The sequence below is a fragment of the Callospermophilus lateralis genome, unplaced genomic scaffold (genome assembly GCF_048772815.1).
Source record: "Callospermophilus lateralis isolate mCalLat2 unplaced genomic scaffold, mCalLat2.hap1 Scaffold_91, whole genome shotgun sequence".
Taxonomy (NCBI): domain Eukaryota; kingdom Metazoa; phylum Chordata; class Mammalia; order Rodentia; family Sciuridae; genus Callospermophilus; species Callospermophilus lateralis.
Genome location: NW_027517238.1, coordinates 1,090,826 through 1,106,031, shown reverse-complemented (window position 1 = coordinate 1,106,031; position 15,206 = coordinate 1,090,826). Strand labels below are relative to the sequence as shown.

The window sequence follows — 15,206 nt, the reverse complement described above, 5'->3', positions numbered from 1 at the left end:
TGTAATCCCAGCAGTTGAGGAAGCTGAGGTAGGAGCATCACAAGTTCAAAGTCACGCTCAGCAAATTTAGGAGGCCCTAAGAAATTTAGCAAGACTCTGTCTCAATATAAAAATAAATAAATAAAAATGGCCAAGGACGTAGCTCAGTGGTTATTTGCCATTGGGTTCAATTCCTGGTACCAAAAATAAGTAAACTAACAAAATTTTAATAAATATTTAGACTTTCAAGACTGGTATTGTGGCTCAGTAGTAGAGCACTTGCCTTGAACCTGTGAGGCACTGGGTTTGATCCTCAGCACCACATAAAAACAAATAAAAATAAAGATCAATATAGATATAGATAGATATAGAAATACTTAAAACAAATAAATATTTAGACTTTCAAATTCAGCTGACCTCATCTATTTATTCAAAGGATTGGTTACTCATGAATTTCCTTTTGAGACTTTAATAAGATAATCTGGAAGAGATGAAGTTTTGTAATATTCTCTCTCATGGCAGAGTTTAGTTTCTTTTAGCCAAAACCAATTCGTTAACTGACAGTCCAACTAGCTGTCTCTTAATTTGATTTCTTAATGGCCATCATACCATCATGAATCATGTGCAAATGCACTGGCTTTTCTTTTTTTCTATTGCCTGTATTTGACTGTTGGACTTTCCCTGTTTAGTTGCCCGTGCCTTAATGTTTCACTAGCTATCACTACAAATCTCTTCATGTATAAATATCTGACTATCATTTATTTTTTCAGGAATGGTTTCAATGCACTCTTTGATTTTTTTTCTCTCTCCCCCTTCTCTTTCTTCTTCCTTCTTTCATTCCTTCCCTTTCTGTCTTTTCACTTCTAATTTTTTATAGTTCTATATATACAAACCTTTAAATAGGATGTCATGTTTTGCAGTGCTGTAAGTATTTCAGTATAGCTTTGGTTTCCCACTAACACTATTATAATAATATTATTTCAGGAATCAATGTCGATATCACTTCTTCCAACATTTCCATTGTTCTGTAATGATATGGATTCCCATCCAGTACATTTATATATATTGTGTTCATAAGTTTATCACTGTTTTTATTCCAAGTTGTGTGATTGTCAGTTACTTAAAAAATCTATACTTGGTGCTTGAGGGAAGAAATTTAAAAATTTATTCTCTTTATGCAGGTTCAAATAAAAAATTATATTATTTTTACATTATTCAATTACTTCAATTCATTACTTCAATAAAACTGCAGTTTTAATTATTTTTCTATTGAATGATATATTTTATTACATCTAATATTTGTTAATAAGATATATTTCTTACATATCAGAATTTTGTTTCCAAGGTTTTTACTATTAAACTTGGTTCTGTGTTGCTCTTATTAACAAAACAGTTTCAAAATCCAGTTTCTTTGTCTATATAGCTCCTAAGACCAATAATAAAGCAAAAATGAAGTAGAGAAATGTGAACCATATGGAGTTAAAGGTAGCTTTAGGATTCTTTCACAACTATGGTTAAAGACTGTCACTAATGTCAGAAATTTAAGTAATAAAGACTTGATCTGCTTTTTTTCATCTTCTCATAACTTCATTTTCTTTTCAAGATTTTTCATACTCTAATGATAAACAGAGCATGATTTCTTTAATTCAGTTATTTTTTATCTTTGTGTGAGAGTTCATGTATCACTTCTTTGCTTATATATCTTAGAAATATTTCTTTGTGGCTTTGATTTTGAAAACACTTTTTAAGAATTTTAAAGCCTTTTTCAATGGCCTTTTGCTTTCTCCCCTCCATCAAGCTCATCATATTAACACAAAAGCTATCTTCTTGCTGAAGTCATTTCTTCATTGGTCTTCCTCTTACTTAACTTCCTTTTTGAGTCCAGAAGATCCCCGTGTCCTTTCCACTCTGTTATTGAGATATCTTCAGGCTCTGCTTCACTTACTGTTTCTGTGGGCTTTCTCTACACTACTGTATACTTCAGTCCTTATCACATATAAAAGCTATTTTATCTAAAAAGCAATACATTGCATTTTGTTTTATGTTACATTATTGCCCTTAATGTAATTTATGTTACATTATTGCCCTTCTGCAATAATGTAACATAAATACATAGTGTATACATATTACAACTTTGTAACATTTGTATTCAACTTACTCCAGGCTCAAAGGCTTTGATTAGCCATATTATTGGAGTGTTATTAGGTTTTGTTTGTTTATTTTTTTGTGTTTGGAGAATAAACAGGTCGCCTGCCCTTAGCCAGAATTTCCAGGCAAGATAGGAAGTGAGGTGTAAAAAATGCACTTGAGAGTAACAAGGAAGCTTGTGAAAGGAACTGAGTGATCCTCACCATATCCAGATGAGTAGTATAAGGCCTTCTCTGAACTCAAAGGCCAGGAGATATTCTATTTTAACACATATAACACATATTCTGAGACTGTGTGTATGCTTGTGTATATATAACCACATAAATATCTATGTGCGTATATGTTTATACTCTTGAATTGACCCCATTACTTAAGTAATTTGATTTCATAATATATACTTTAGATCAGCTTGTTAGATGGTTTAGCCACTTAAAATTCATGTAATAGAAATCATTAATATTTTTGTAGCTTACTTACAAATAAAGATCCTCTAGAGATATCCCTGATTGTAATAGATAGGAGCCATATAACTCTCATGCAAAACATTTTTAAAAGAAAATGCTTTCTCTTCATATGATTTCAGATAGAGTTCTTTTTGTAGGTATCAGGTTATTTCCACTTCTGATCCAGTATTGTTGGTTTCATTTGTGGACACTTTTCTGGGTTACTTGGAGGAACTTTTTGGGTAAACATAGGCATCAAAAATAAATTTCCACTCTAGAGAGAGAGTTAATTTAAAAATGAAGTTCCTGGATGAATCTCTTTTACTTTTTAAACAATATAGCATTGCAATTTTATTTCTGAAACTGAGTCATTATAAGAATTAAGTGAGAAGGAACATCCAAATCATTGTCACACAACAATTTCTATGTTGTGTGAAACATAGTAATTTATTAGTCAATACCATAGTCATCATCATCATTATCAGACTGAGAAAAGTTATAAAATCATGGGGCAATCAATTTTAAATCAACAGTAAAATGACAAACTATTTTCATAAGTTTTATACAAATACATTTGCCATTTATGGTTTCCCATCTTCTTTTATAGAAGAAAATGGATGCAAATGGGGGCTTAATAAGTCATACATGCATATGAATACACATTGCCATAATGCACTGTGATAAGTAAATTCTAAGAAATTATGATGTGCATGTTTAAGCAATGGAAAAAGTATGTCAAATTCATCTGAAGCAAGATTTTTTATCATAACTGCTTAAGAGTCATGAGCAAATATAGCTAGTCTGGGGAATTCTCCTTTAAGTTATTTATGTAGGAAATACATGTTTCCTTGACATTAACATTCAAATAGATATCATTTCAGTTCATAATTTTATGTCACATTTGCTGTTTAATTGCTCCATATGAGAAATGTTTCTGCTAGATGAGCACTGGCCTCAAAAGAAATGGTTTTACTGTGTATAAATGTATTCTGTCTTTTTCTCTGACGAATGTAATTCAAAATGATGTTACACTAAAAAGGTTTTGACACAAAGACATGTAAAACTTCAGGCAGTTGGACTAATTTTTTATTCATGCAAAACATGAAAACATTCTTCCTTCAAATAATTCAACAATATCTCCCACTTATTATAATGCTAGACAGTGGTTCAAATGTGCATGTAATACAATCATAAAATAATTTGATCACAGTGATCTGCTAGGTAATTTTCTATTGCCCTCTTATTTTTCTCTTTATGAGTATAGGCAGTTTAATATATGTTATGATTGTTTTAGAAGTGCATTTAAAATAATATTGTTTTAGAGTGGCATATAAAGAAAACCATAGTTTTTATTTTTAATATCATGTTAAATTAGAAGAATTGTGAACTTCAGAGTTAAAAAACTTGTAACTTCAATTCATTGTTGATAACTGAGTATTTATCTCTCTAAGGGTCCATCTTCTTTATAGGCAAAGTGATAAATATTAATCTAATAATGTTATTGTAAAAAAGAAGATAAGACAGTTATCATAAAGTTCATGGAATAGCTTATAAATGCTCTAACAGTTTCAATGCTCTGTTCTTTCACATACTTTCTTGTTTAATCACCCTTAAAAACACAAATTGAAACTTGAATAAATACCCAACAAGCCTATGGACCTATCCATATTCTTTTACGCCCTACATACGATCTAAAGTTATCTTTCTGTTTCAGTGGGATCTAAGCAGGAATTTGTGTCTCCTAACTATATGTAGCTTCTCTTGAATCAAGACTTTCACTGTGTATTTTCCAGGTCTATTATCCCTGCCAAAACTTCTACAAAATACTCTTCACCCATACCTGTAGGACATGACTTGCTGCCTGCTTCCCAGTCTTGGGGCCGCACATGTGGCTGGGATGGCGCCTGGCAATCAGCCAGTAGGTAGTGTGGTGGTGACAGAAAAAACAGACCACCTCCAGGATAGGTCCAGTACTCTTCCACCCTCGTGGATAGCTTATGCCTTCCCTTACAGAACATGGGAAGGGTGTATAAGTGAACTCACCCCACCCCTCTGACCTTTATCCTGATTGGCTCCTGAGCATTATATTAGCTGTGTGTACTTCCTCAATAAACAAGATCCTGCTTTGAAGGTCTCCCTAGCGTGTCTGATTGTCTTTCGGCGAGGGAGGGCAGGGTGTGGGTGCCTGGGTGGCGAAGGCCAATCAACCTTTGCCTTTCTTGGCTCATCCTGGTCAGGGCATGCTTTCCCCATGTCTCCCGCAGGTCAGGAGGAAACCAGGGGCTAAAACCCTGACACATACCCACTAATAGGACATCTTTCCACTGGTAGTGGTTTTGAATTTCTGACCTGGAAACACCACTATCACCCATATAAATAAGAATATCACATTTCCCAGAACGTATTTGCTACACTATAGATTCCACAGACTTTATATACACAAAACCTGAATCTGAACCCATGTTTAATATTGCACATTTTACATGCAAACAGAAAAATCTCTCAATCCACACTGCTCAATAATCTATCACAGCTTGCCGAATTTAAAGCAGACATAAAAAAATAAAAAAAATAAAAAATAAAACAGAAAGAAAGGAATAAGAAAGAACTACAGGAAAAAAGAAAAGAAAAAACATGGATAGCTTTTAGAATTTGAACCATATTCTTTAATGAGATCATATAATAGGTAATCAAAGTAATTATTTGTTTCTCCTTTTAATGTTTTTTCTGTTTCCCTCAATAAAAAAGTAAGAAAAAATATTGCTTTAAGGAATTTTGTGTTATTGCTCATAACGTTATCTAGTAAACTTTGTTATATACTTTCCATGTTCTAAAGTTTGGTGTTATCTTTGAAACAAATTCATACTTTTTTTTAAATTGACAGAAACTATGTATGTTTAGCATGAATCACATGGCATTTTTTAATATGTGTCCTGGTAGAATGGTTCAATTGACTAATCAACATATGCATTAAAGTATAATGATTTCTAAATGCCATTCCAAACATTTGGCAATTAGACTTTCTGATTACTAAATAAAAATATATACCAATGAAGAAAATATAGGTTGACACTATAAAGAAAAAAGTGACAAAGCATTCAAATATGAAAACATGTAGCCAAAGCAATAAAACATACAATTATTTAAATATTCTTAGTGCTACAGATTTTAGTAGATGAACTCCCTAATTGTCCTTCTGAAGTGGAAAAAGAAAAATCATTTTGGTTTTTAAACTCTCTAGACAAAAAAACTACCTGATGACTTAATCAAATTTCTTATAAAACTATGACTAAAACCATTCAGCATCAATATTCTAACTCTGAGGAACAGAGAAATAATTCCCCAAAATGCACTGGGAAGTGAATAGGTACTGATTGGTGTTAAATGTAATACTACTGTAACAGAAAACTAGATGAAATACAAGTGAGAAATACTCATTTTCAAAGGGAAACACAGAGTTATAGAGAGGATACAGGTGTGAACCATTCTATTATCAAAAGAAACTGTAGCAATTTTCACCTATTGCAAAACTAAAATGAAATAACTAGTCAGAACTAAAATAATAAAATATCATCAATATCATCCTATTCACAAAAGTATATGAAAATAGTTCCATGTGTATATTTACAAAAATGGAGTCACAGAATTATTATCTTAAATATATAATAAAAAATATGATGGTACATGTGTTATAAATAGGATGCCTTATATCAGATTATGTATATTTGTGTTACGTCTTAAGTTAATAATGTATCACGGTAAGATCCCACCCAAATAACTATAAATATTTTGTTTTAGTTAACATTGATTTAATAAGTCTGATTGTTCAATTATAACTCTATTTTCTATTAAAATAATATGGGATGTGAAATACATTGAAATTATAAATTCTGAAGTCATGCAATTTTTATCTGTTGACTTATGTTCCCTGAAACCAAAAAAAATGTCTGGGAAATGATTTTAATTGCTAATGCATTATATAACATTGTAATTTAATAATTTCATATGGCTCTGCAAATTTTGAGTTAGGGTAAATTACATACTTTTGGGGAAGCGAATTGGATTGTCGTTGACGTCACTGAGGGTGATGTTGACTACTGTTGTTCCAGCCAGTCCTCCTAGTTGTCCTCCCATATCTTTGGCTTGAATGAGAACTTGGTATTGTTCTTTGACTTCTCTATCCATGTTTGCCAAAGCTGTTCTAATAATACCTTGAGGGGGAAATAGTAACAGAAGACAAACATCACAAATCCTGTACTTTCCATAATAAAATAGATTGCAACCACAATAAAATGATTCTATGTAGATTCACTAGCAAAGTTATGCCGGTGAGAAATCATGTGTTATTTAAAAACACCTTAAATGCTCAATACTTAAGATATAATTTAATTTCGGAAACAACCCTACAATGAGATATAGAGCAGCAGTGAGGAATTATTAAAAACTACCATATTAGTTCTAAAATGTAACTAAGAACATTAGGTTAAATTTTATTTATACAAGTGTGTCTATTTCAAATAAGAATTTTTTAAAAAATTGGTAAACATAATCATGTGAAAAAATGTACATGGTCAATTTGTGTTGAGTGTTCACTTTCTAATGATTACCATTTTCTTTTTCACTTTCATTTTCTAGGATAAATATGCCACTTAGTTTTTTATAATTCGTGAATAATCTCCTTTGCACATCATATTTTGTCTTTCACCATCTCCCTCAGTTACTTTAGCAATAGATTTTTCACTTAGGTATCATTAAGCTTTATAATTGCTGGGACTTCTGTCTCCTTTGTCACCAGGTCCTCCAGCACCTAGGACAGTGCCCGATATTTGGAAGGAACTCAACAGCTGGTTGACCAAATAAATGATTGTTCGAGTGAATTTATCCATAATTACATTTTTAGTCATAAATTTAATGGTTCATATGCATATTTATACATGATGTTCAGTTTCTGCTTTTGTGTCCAAATTTAGAACTAATTTATATTTACACTTATTCAAAAGGAAGTAAGTAAAAGCTTCCAGCATTCTTTAAAAAAAAAAAACTGAATGCATTAACCTAATTCCTATTTTCAGTCAATGGTTTTAGGGTAAGATGGGACAGCCTTTGCCTTCAACCTGTGTGGCACTAATACTGGTGTTTCGTAATGGAACAAGTATGTATGACAAAGAGTGTCAACAGGAGCACATAGCATTGAAATCACAAACCAAATATACATCCTCATTTTATCTTTACTTTCTACTTACTATCCAACTACCAAATGCCATTTTGAAGCCAATTCAGATTTAACTGCAATCTGAAATTTTTTTTGACACTTGGAAGAAATAATTATAAAATGACAGCCTTCATTTTGCTAATGATGTTTTATTCAAGAATTGGTACTGACACCATTTTGATTCAATCTGTTTGTCTCCACCTTAAGCTCCTGATGCCTTATTTCCAATTAAATCTTACAACTAAGATTTTTCATCTCTAGTTTTTAATGTCTCTGTCCTGCCTACCTTAATCTGTGTGACTTCTTTCTGAGTTATGCTTTCTGCAAATTTTAGATAAATCCCTGAGTTTGATTCATATGTTCATATGCTTACTGACTTGTTCTTCTATTCACTAAGGCCTAGCTTTGCACAATTTATTTTAAATATAATAATTACAAATATATATAAAATATTTTTATTTGTTTAATTCGTTTGTGTTTGAAAATCCTCAATATCAAATTAGAGAGAAAGAAAAGAGAGAGAAGGCAGGAAAGAGAGAAAAGGAGAGAGAATTTTGGACTTGTTTCTTTCTGCTTAGTGAAGTGTATAAAAAAAGCTATGTACTGAAATGAAGTTAGATCAAAACATTAAGATAGAATTGCAAAGGGGGTAGATACATATAACTCACTTTCAGAATATCTGTTTTTTCCTGTGATCTTTTTTCCCCCTGTGATTTTTAATTTTGTCAAGTTGTCCCCATGGCATCTGCCACCCTGCCCTCTTCATCTGCCCTGGGTATGATAGGTGACCTGCCTTCTGTTCCTTGCCCTCTTTTGGTACCATGCTGCCTAACTAACTATAAGGTAGTACATTAAAATTTCGGAAGAGCAAGAATATATGTGATGATGAGAATGATGCTCTTTCCGCCATCACTTACATTCAAGAAACCACGGTTCCACAAAAATAAAATGCAACATTTGCAAATTTTTGTAACTTGTACAAATCTGGGGAATCGGGAAGACTATAATATTGAACATGAAAAGAGAATTTTTCATTACATCACTTTTTAAAATGCTGAAAATTTCTCTTTCAGGAAATTATTCCTCTTATGGCCACTTGTGTATCAATCAATTAAAATATAAAAACCAATCAAACAAGCAAGAATAGATTACATGGTTTTGATGTAGGAGGACTTTGCAAAGAACTGAGCTGCAGTACTTCCATACCAGACAGCAGGAAGCAGAAGAAAATGCTTCAAGCCAACTAAGTTTTCATGTTAGTATTAGTGTCCATCCTATCTACCTTCCTTTTGGTATTTGTATATAGATACAGTGGCTGACTTATAGGAGAGCAGTTGAAAACAAACCAATGAATTTTATAGAACAGTATAAATATTTCACAAAAATGATGCCACTTACTTTAATTCATCCCATAGAATTCTAAAATAAATCATTTTTGTTGGATAAAAGGAGACAGAGATAATTAATCCTGGGATTATTTTAATATCTTCTAACTGAGGATATTTCTAATGTATTAATCAAGACAACTAGAATGGGAAGAATATTGTTACATAGTTTCTGCCAATATAAATGGACATATATGATTGAGATAGTTTTACACATTTAAAATAATATAACAAAGAAAAATAGTCTTCAGAGAGTTTATTTTCTTTGGCAATAGTCCCTCAATCTTGATGAATGTCTGATTATTTTTTAAAATACAGTAAATGTTCCAAGAATGCCATTTTGAGATGAAAAATAATACAATATTATATAGGAAAAAATATCATAAACAGCATCTGTGATCATCTAGTATATAATTTTACAAAAGCTAATTTTTGAATGAAGAGGTAAAGTTCAGTACTAAGACATGGGACCACAGATCAGGCAAGCCTTGTACTAAAGTAAACATTTCATTCACCTTTTGTTATTAGAATTGAGGATATAATCTTCTTCTCCTGCTCTTCCTCCCTATCCCATTTTGAGTCACCCCCCTTATATCAGAGAAGACATTTGGCATTTGTTTTTTAGGGATTGGCTAACTTCACTTAGCATAATCTGCTCTAATGCCATCCATTTCCCTGCAAATGCCATGATCTTGTTATTTTTTAGTGCTGAGTAATACTCCATTGTGTATAAATGCCACATTTTTTTTAACAATTCATCTATTGAAGGGCATCTAGGTTGGTTCCACAGTGTAGCTATTGTGAGTTGTGCTGCTATAAACATTGATGTGGCTGTGCACCTGTACTATGCTCTTTTTAGGTCTTTAAATAGGGAAGAGAGATGGGTGGGAAAAAGAGGGAGAAGGGGAATTGCATGGAAGATGAAAGGAGACCCTCATCATTATACAGAATACACATATAATGTTGTGAGGAGAAAAAAAAGAAGAAGTGTGTCACATTAGATTGGGTAGAGAGATGTGATGGGAGGGGAGTGGGGAGAGGAAGGGAGGTAGGAAGGGCAGCAGAATAAAATAGACATTATATTGTTATTATTACATTATTATTGCTATATGTATATACGTGACTGTATGACCAATATGATTCTGCAACCTGTACAATCAGAAAAATGAGAAATTACACCCCATTTGATTCAAATGTATGAATTGTCAAGATCATTTTACTGTCATGTGTAACTAATAAAAAAATAAAAATAATTAAAAAAAGAATTGAGGATATAATAGACACAATCAATTGCTGCCTCCCCTCTCCTTCCCCCCCCCCCCGCCCCACAGATCTACTTTAATACTTTTCTAGACTTTGCTCCTTGGCTCCAGGAAGCCTTAGGTCTATTGGCAGTGTATTGTCAAGTAAAACAGAAATTAGCCTGGGCTTTTATTCCCATAGTAGCCCACATCCCATTTCTTCTATCCCAGGGGCCCTCACTAGATAATGCCTGTGTCCCTAGACCCTCTCTCTCCTTCAGTCTTAGTAAGCTAACAGCACCCTCTTGTTATTCCTTCTCCAGGTACTATGTATGCCTTAGTGATTCTCTAAAGTGTGCATGTGCTTTAGCCAATTGTAGTTTAATTAAACTAATCTCAAACTGTCCCATAGTGGCATATGAGACATATGGGATGATAATTCATACACTCTCTGTACAGTTCCTTTCAAAATTTATATTTAATGGTTTTGTGTTTGTGGGAGTAAAAAGCAGATCATAAGGAAGTACACAGTGATTTAGGCAATTTCATATGGTGATGAGTGTTGTGAAGACTATAAGAGCAAGTGCCTTGGACGTGGGGGTGTCAGAATAATCTCCTCTGAGGAAAGACTGTGGAGATGAAATCTCAGAGAAGAGGAGGCAGATCTGGAAAAAAACAGGGTGGGGCATTCTAAGGAGAGGAGACAGCAGAGCGTCCCTACTTCAAAGCCCACTGGAAGAGCCCTCAGGCCCAGCAGATGAGAGAACATGACATGAAACAAGACTCCAGAGGGGCAAAACAGGCAGACAAGTGTGTTATTCAAAGACAAATAAGCCTTTTGAGAAAGCATCTTGAAAATTATGTGATCACTTTTCAGTTTCACAAAAAGTCTTCTGACATCTACTTGGTGACAGTCCAGAATAAAAACACAATTTGGGGGACTATTATGCACAATCCCCAAGTTATTACAGATCCTACTGGATTTAATATAGATTTATTATTATTGTTGTTGTTGTTATCATTACAGTTGTTATTATTATTATCTGAGGCAGATTGACAGATTCATCCTGCTGTCTTTCTTTTTCAGCAGTGTAGTGACTGTGTCAATCAGCGGGAGACTGACATTTCTAATTTGTGGGTGACCATGGATTAGTAGCATTGATAACCTAACTTTTAGTCTTGGACCAATCATGATATTAGACATATATTCAAAATGATGGTGATTTAACGAAAGGACAAGGTGGTTGGGATTCATTTGAGCAATGCAAATTCCAGAATTGTTATATTCCCTATAAACATAGTTGGGATAGAGAAACTCCCAGGAGAAATGGCTTCACTGCAGTCACACACCACCACCAGTCATAGATTCCGAGAGGGTGGCATTTGAGGTTCACACCTTGGAGCACTCTACCTCTGCTATCCCAGCTACCTGTGCCCCTGTACTTTTCCAGACATCTCACTCTTATTGTCTCTGTTCCACAGATGGCAGGCTGCTCATCTTTCTCGTTCCCATGTTAGTGTGTTTTTCCTAAGAAGTCATTTCTGCCTCAATGACCAGCTCCATCTCTGACCCATATGTGACTATATCCAACAGGATTCAGGCTCAGATGCCCGTTATTCATGGTACACACTTGCTCTTTTTTTCTTATCTTCCCTCAATAGACAGAAGGCTGCAAGAAGACTGAAAAGATTCTTAATAATTTTTATGAATGTATATCTATTTTCCTGTTTCACCTTTATTAATACAACTCTCTATATTTTTCCTATATGTAATAAAGGTAAAATTATTTACCTTCACGTAATAGAGGTAAAATAATATGCAATACTTTTAGTGTACTTGATACTCATTATTTTGAAACCACTTTTCTTTATGTTTTGTTGCCTGCAAATCAGAAAATACAAGCATGTTTTTTTCTTTCCTTTTATTCAGGGAAGATACACAATATCCCCCATATCAATGCCCTGATTTAGCAATTCACTATGGTCTTTTCCCTGTGTATCTATTTATTTTGCAATAAATATCAAATAAATACATAGAATAAGGTTCATTGCAAAAGCCTTTTACATTCTTCCCAATTCATCTTCATGTCACTTTAAAGCTTAATTCTGAGACAGAAATGTCTATGCTATATTTTAATCAATCTTTATTGTGTCATGGAAGAAGAAAATATTTTCAAAGACAGAAGGGAATCAGGTTATTTTCTTCCCTCCAAGTCCTAGAGATTTAGAATAGCATTATAGTTTGGGTTTGGGAGATGAACAACAAATGAATCCCATCATTCTCCATTCACTGAGTAATCTAGCCCCAAGAAGTCCCAAAGGCCACCAATGTGTTCTCATTAGAGCAGCTATAATGGTGAGTTTCCAATGATCTTCTCTCTGAAGTCTTCAGAAACTGCAGGACTCTCAAAGTTTTCACAAAATCCCCACCTTCCCACTGAGCTCTCTGATTGTCTCCCCTTAACACCCTTCCTGACTCACTGGAGGAATCTACCTTCTCTTCTTGCCTCCTGCAAATGTTATCCCATCGTAGGTTCATGAAAATTTTCTCAACTTCCTTCAGATTTTTTTTCCTCAAAGTTATCTTTTAAAACATTCTTGGTCATTTGATCCAAACTCTCATGCTAAATTTGTTTCCTATTGCTTCTGTCACCAATTACCATAAATATAATAGCTTGATACCATATCAACTCTAGAGGGTCTTGTTAGCCTCAAGTCCAGCTGTCAGCAGTGCTGTGTTCCTTTCTAAACATTTTCATCTTCTGGAGGATGCCTAACTGCCTGTATCCTCATCACTATTCACCATCTTCTGAGGCAGCAACAGAAGCAGCTTCTTTAATTCTTTTTTGACTCCTCTGATTCATTAAGAAAGACCCTTGGGATTACTTGGGTCCACTGAAAGGAAACAGGATGATCCCCATCTCCATAGCAGATTATCTGATGGATAAATTATACCTGCTTCTTAGCTCTTCTTTGCATATAATATAACACATCTGCAAGTTCAAGCAATTAACAACTTTTAATACTCGGGTTGGGTCATTATTCTATGAGAGATACTACTCCTCAGCATTTCATGACCTTTGTCATTTTCTCTTTAGTTCTTATTGCTATTCAAAACCCTGTTTATTTTTCTTAATTATTCTCTTTGGTTTGTGGTCGCCAACAAAATATCAGTTGCTGAAAGCAAGCTTTTTTCTCTGTATTTTTGGAGAATACTTACTTAGAATAATTTCAAGGATACAGTAGCCACTTAATAAATAATATTTTAAAAAGTAGATTTTAATAAAGTAACAGTTAATTTACCATATGGAAAAAAAGCAAACATACATTTTTTATTCAAGAGAGATTATTATTTAATGTGTTTTTAAAAATTCTGGTCACTATTTGCAGAAAAGAATTTCTGATATAATTTTGAATGGGATGAAGGATTTAGTTTGGACTTAGATGTATTATAATTGCTCTATCATGAGAAACATCTTGAATAAGCATTATTTTTGACCAGAGAGTGATCTCTTTAAGTAAATCATAGGCTCCATGATTGACCAAGTAATAATCAACCTTTACACAAGTAATAATGTGGAGAAAGCAGTATAAAATATATTTTATATATAAGCCTGTTAAAGATAGATGGCAGGATAGAAACAATAATAATAGTGTAAGAACTAAGAACTTTAGCAGCATAATATATATTTCCATTTTCAATTTCACAGCTAAGTAATTAAAAACACTATATAAGAGATCTGTTTTTTGTTATCAGTTGATTTGAAAAGTTACTGAGTTTCATTTCCTTTTAGACTTAATTGGCCAAAAATGATGCATATTGAAACCATATTGTTTTGATTTTATCTCTCTGACAGAAATTATCAACAAGAACAAATAAGAAGAAGAACTGTTTATTAGCGGTTCACAATTTCAGAGGTCTAGTCCATCGCAGACTGACTCCATTGCCCTGGGCTTAAGATGATGCAACACATTATGGGGGAACATGTTCGGTGAAGGAAAGCTTCTCCCCTGTGGCTGGGTGAGGAAGTAGAGAAAGAGAAAGGATGTGGTGAGGAAGGGCCACAGGGAAGATACACTTTCAGGCCACATCCTTTAGTGATCTATCTCCTCCAGCCACATCCCACCTGCCTGTAGTTATTACCCAGTGATTTAAAATAAGATGGACAGATAAGTTTATAGGTCTCATGGCCAAATAAGTTTACCTCTAAATATTACTGCATAAACAGTAATTTTCAGAAAACACCTCATACCCATGCCATTATACATATTAGTAAAAATTCTGCATCCATCACTGCATAGATGAAGTTTATATGAACTTCATGTATGCAGTGATGGATGCAGATGTAAATGTTGTCAACAATGTATTTAGATAATAAGAAGAATTAACAAGTTATTTTTAACAGGGAACTCCCACTATAATAGGCCTTAACAGTTCCATAGGACTTAGGAGTCATTTTCCCCAGGAGATGTTCCTCAAGAAGTTTCACCCCTCTAATCAGTCTATATCTGTAGTGTCCATTAGTAGCATTATTCATCATAGAAAATTGTGTATTACAAAATTCAAATATAACCTTCTGAGGACTTGATGGGCTCCACCCAGTAGATGGGAATCTACTTGATTCATCTCAGTATCACTGTGGCCAAGAACCTGCCAGACCATAGGTTATAAATAAATGTACATTAAAAAATTATTAATTAAACACATTACCGATTATGGTATTGATCTATGATACCAAATCCAGTGATGTCAAGCTCATAAGATTATGACACATCCCCTTTTTACACACAAACAGTG

General features: G+C 33.6%; 1 pseudogene; it reads right to left on the bottom strand.

Moving 5' to 3' along the window:
* Positions 1-15,206, bottom strand: part of LOC143641232 (cadherin-12-like) — a 92,869-nt pseudogene that overhangs the window by 72,160 nt on the left and 5,503 nt on the right.